Raw genomic sequence first — 5,638 nt, 5'->3', positions numbered from 1 at the left:
GAGAGCGGAGCGGCGGGGAACCTGACACTCGGTCCAGATATAAATAGATGTGACGGGGAACGTGTGTCAGGTTGATGGCGCCACCGTGTGGACACGTGGAGTACTGCGGAATAAACTGTTAGGAGAGGTCATTGAATATTTTGTGTTGGTTAATGAGTGTTAAAGATCAAGTATCCATTTGAATTACCGTTAGTCATATCCTAAACAGCCATCAACAGATGCAGGACAAATCCCAACTGCTAGAAACAACTGCAGCCCGAATGGATCAAAGACTAAAATCATGCGGATTAACAACAAAAGCATGAACCCTATAACCATCAGGGACCAAACTCTGGAGGAGGTTGACAAATTCACATACCTGGGAAGTGTAATCGCTGTGGACTGCTGGACAAAAGAGGACGTCAAGACAAGAATAGGAAAAGCAAGAACAACTTTCAACATGTTAAATAGGGTCTGGAAAACCAAAAACATCCCACTCAATACCAAGTAGGGCTGCCACTAACGATTACTTTAATTGTCGACTAATCTGTTGATTATTTCTTCGATTAGTCGACTAATCATTTTATTGAAAAATGAGTTAAAATGTTGAAAAATGTCGGTCTGTCTCGCCCAAAATTACGTCATCTAATGTCTTGTTTCATACTCACGCCAAAGGGTTTTAGTTCACCGGTGTGTAAAGCTGCCAATACGCTATCTGAACATAAGAAGCTGCAGTAAGAGTATTTTGGGGGACTTTTATAGTACCTTACTATGAAAAATGACTCAAACCAATTAGTCGACTACTAAAATAGTCACCTATTATTTTAATAGTCGATTAGTCATTGATTAATCGTGGCAGCCCTAATACCAAGCTGAAAATCTTCAACGTTAAGACCGTACTGTTATATGGATCAGAAACCTGGAGCACCACCAATGACATCACCAATACATTGCAAACTTTCATCAACCGCTGCTTACAACGCATCCTCGGGATCTTCTGGCCGAACAAAATTAACAACATCGACCTGTGGGAACGCACCGAATAAGAAACAGTGAAGGTCCAGCTGATGAGAAAGTGGAGCTGGATTGGTCACACACTTAGAAGAAACAAAACGGCAATAACCAAACACGCATTAACATGGAACCCACAGGGCAAGCGAGGCAGAGGAAGGCCCAAAAACACCTGGAGAAGGAGCACAGAGCAAGAAATAAAGAAGAAGGGACTGACGTGGAGCCAGCTGGAGAAGATGGCCCGAGACAGACAAGGGTGGAAACGTTTCATCAATGGCCTATGTTCCGAAAACAATACAAAGGCCTAAATATCCTAAACAGTGTAAATTTGAAGATTAACTTACTTCTTTTGTTATCGTTATACATCTATGATCTTCCACTTCAGCTCGAATGTAGAGAAGGAAGTAGACCGATATTTAACTATAGTAGAAGTTGCAATACCACAATGTAGAGATTGGTTAAAATGGAGTAAGATGCCCCCACACCCTTTATTCCTCTCCTAACAATATATGGCACAAAGTCTACTCTCAACATGTGTTGAATGGCTATTATACACTATCCTGTCCTGTCCAACCTGTCCAGTTTTAAGATTTATCTTTAGCCTTTTAACATGAAGATCAGTGAGGAAGAGTCATCAAACAAATGTCAGTCAAATGTCTTTGTCCCAAAACTTCCAGGAGCTTCAATCTTTACACAGACTGTGAGAGAGTGCATCTGACAGACCAAACACACCAGGACTATTAAAGGTAAAGTTATTTTATTGCAAACATCAGGACTATTGTTGGTGCTGTGGTTCATCTGGAAGCTTTAAACCATCCCAAGAATACAAACAATGAGTTTACCTTTAATCCCCAAACCACCAGATGCTCCAGTGATTAAATACTTTATGACACACATGATAACATATAATAATATCCACAGACAGATGAGTAAATACATGAAAACAGTCAAAGGCCACGATTCATAAAACAAGGTGAGAATGGCACAACAACCATCTTCATCTGAAACTGTCACAGTCAGACTCTCGCTTGGCTCCTTCTCAAACACACACCTCCATGCAATTTTATCTCCACCTTTTCTTTGGACTCCAAGTGACGAGGGAGGAACAGTCTTTGTTCTCTCAGGTAAGAGTCCCTGCTATATTGACATTTTTATCAAACTCAGATCTGAAACCATAGTTTGTCTTTATCTCATCTGGACTGTTTTAGAGGAAGAGAAAACTGTATTAACCATGATTGCCACATTTCACAGGTAAACTTTGAGTTGTAGAATTAATTAATACAATTTTTATCACAATGTCATGTATAAACTTTGCACAATCCACATGGGCAGACAAGGCACTATAGAGTCACACAAACCAGGAGCGCAAACATTTCAAATCAACAGGAAGTACAAAAATAGAGAAGCAACTTCCTGTAAGAAGTCAAGTCTTCAGACCATCATTATCTACAAGAGAATTCATACATCACTAACAAAAATATGTATAGTACTTAAATAACTGATCCATACTGCCGTCTTCTCAAGGCTTCTGAGACAAAGTTAGAAAACTAAAAACACATCAAAATTAAGTGGTCTTTACAATATTTGCTCCTCTGACCATCACTCCTCATAATACATTTTTTTTAATTGTAAAAAAGGTCGTATTTCCTTAATCCTGGCTTGTTAATATGACAACAAATTGTTCCTGTATACATGCAGCATATATACAGGAACAAAATCTGAGTGAAGCAGTTTAGCCCAGACAGAACTGTGTGATCGACTCCATATAAACACCTTCTTTAGGAGTTATTCTAACATTTCACATTTTCATTGTCCTGATGCTGGTACTCAGCCAGTGTATCATGGTAATATCACAATGCAGACAATGAAGACATTTTCTTGAACTTCTTAGGACCTGGGGGGTATTCCATAAAGCAGGCTAAAGGCAAATCCAGGCTTAAATGGCCAAGTCTGGCTAATGTGAGCCAGAGTTCTGTTCCATCAAAGTGGCTAAGATTAGCCTCACATCGGTAACCACGGAAACCATGGTTCTGGCTAAGCCTGATACATCGAGCTAAACTCCGGTTTCCGTTCCATCAACCTGAGCCACAACTCCGTTCCATCAAGGTGGTTAACCTGAATCCCAGCCTAGTAACCATGGTAACTTATGCTGCCGGGCAATCCTGGTCTGTAGCAGGATTAAGGTGAGGATTAGCTCCATCTATGATCAACAAATGTTCAATAGACAAGAACAGACACCTAAAAGACAGTTCTGCCAGTGCTTTTACACACTCACAGCTGTCATGTAATGATAAAGTAATATGTAGATTATAACAACATCACAACATAATTAATCAAAAAACATTAACTATTAAAAAACTAATTAAAATGTAATACATATTCCTTATTTTGATATGATAAGGGATAGAGCTTACAATTGACTCACAAATGATGAGAAATAGATAACTGATTCACTCTCACCTGCATTCATTTAATAGGCTTCCTCATCTCCATTGAATTGATGGATTTGCTAAATGTCATTTTCTACAATCAATAGATAATTTTTTTAATCTTTTTATTTTCCCTGGGCGCGTGCATGAGTTGAGGCTTAGCAGGTGAGGCTTGAATTAGCGTCAATTGGAACCAGCTGATTTCACTTGATGGAACGGGTTGGCACTAGATTGGGAGTTTGCCTTTAGTCAAACTTCAAGATTACACCTTAGTCTGGATATTCTTAGCTACGCTGATGGAATACCCCCCTGATCTATCTATCTATCTACTCTAGTTGTTGAGTGTTGTTGCTTTGTAATGACCCAACTTCTAAAGTTTGAAGGCACAACATGATTAATACATTCACTATAATGTCTTCAACATCAGTTCAGTAAAGAGTAAATGAGATGGTGAGACATAATAATAGAAATGGGAAAATAAGAAATAAAACAATAAAAAGCAACAAGCAGATCTCAACAATCATGCTGAGCTGCAGTGACCTGAGACACAGAAAAAATAAAAGGTTGTAGTACAGGTGTAATAAACCACAACTTTTGTCAAACTTATTAAATCTTTGTTGGTCTGTCAGAGTGCTGTTGACTCGTTGAAGCTGCAGATTGTAATGTCTACCTTATATTACCACATGTTTATCTTGTGTTGCAGTGGAAAAAGCCTTTAAATGTCCAGTGATGATTTTATCAAATGATAAGTCATCTGTGGTCCTGTGAATCCCAACACTTGTAATATGTATTTTGTCAATCCCACTCCCAACTGTAAGTTTAACCAACAACTGAGTAATAATGTAATGGACTGTAGAAATAATGTAATACGTTTTACAAAGATCTCCCATAAGACCATAGATTACATATCTATATCTCACATTGCACAGTATATCAGTCCCTCCAGGATGTTGTGATGCTGCGATCACAACAATTAATGTAAATTCGGCCAATCCCTGTGGATTATGCACGACCTTGCAATTTTCTCCAGTCACCACAACTTTACCGCAAATTTGACCATTTAAAGCAGGTAAAACCTCATTTCATTGTGGAGCTGCGTGCAGCGCATTGATTCACTCAGCCTCTCGCTGTTTATCATGAGACTGGTGCTGTGGGAGCGGAGCTCTGTGACTGGAATCACACACATACTGATTTTACACTGCCTCTTCAACACAGGAGTTTCACACCGTTATTCTGCCTCTCTGTTTTGTATAAAAAGTACAAGCACGGATGCGGGGACAAAGTTGTCTCACCTTTAAGGAAGCATCAGAGGTACTAACAGCACCTAAACATATCAACGTCGCTTTTATTGACAATTTTAATCTCTTTTGGAAACGTCCATTTTTCTTCCGTCCTGATGGTATCGACCCTAATGGCCTTGGTTCACGCACTTTTACATTTTATAATCAATCTGGACTTCTCCCTCACACCGACTACCCCACAGAGCATGTTCACACCAGGGCCCTATTTCACAAAGCAGGATTTCTGAAAACTCTGAGAATGTTGAGCCTGAGATGAGGGAAACTCAGTTCAGCATAACCCTGAGTCAGTTACTATGGCAACTCAATCCGTGAAGCAAACCTGCTGGCTCACAGGTTTGCTTCATCTAAGCCTGAGGCTGATCGTGTAGCAGGAAGGAGAAACATGGCGTGTCCTTTTGTGAATGAAGTTGTGGATGTTGGGGCACAGTTTATTCAGAGGCTGCTGCGTAAGGAGAAGGTGATTAGACCCCATTTGGATTTCTCCCCAGAGGAGCGTCTATATGAAAGATACTGTTTGACCTCACACTCTATCATTTATCTAACAATCTGTTCCACTGTTATCAAATATTACACATTGTGGATTTACATTATTATCGGAGCAAATTTTTTGCATTGCCCTTTGATTCTTCTGCAGCGGCAGTTTTCTTTATAACATCAAAGACACTGAACACATCAGCAAGACAGAGGTTTGTCAGGCCGTAAGAAAAGTGACTCTGGCTCTGAAAAGACTTTTGCCCGTTTTTGTGGTTTTTCCTGGACATAAATCAGAATGGATTATCAAATTAGAAGTCCACGGGGCATCGGTGGCTTAGTGGATGGAGCGGGTGCCCCATGTACAGGGCTCTGTCCTTATTGCAGCGGCCAGGGTTCAAATCTAGCCTGCAGTCTTTTGCTACATGTCTTTCCCTCGCCCCTTAA

Source organism: Epinephelus fuscoguttatus, linkage group LG1, assembly GCF_011397635.1.
Source record: "Epinephelus fuscoguttatus linkage group LG1, E.fuscoguttatus.final_Chr_v1".
Lineage (NCBI taxonomy): Eukaryota > Metazoa > Chordata > Actinopteri > Perciformes > Serranidae > Epinephelus > Epinephelus fuscoguttatus.
This window is presented reverse-complemented; position numbering follows the sequence as displayed.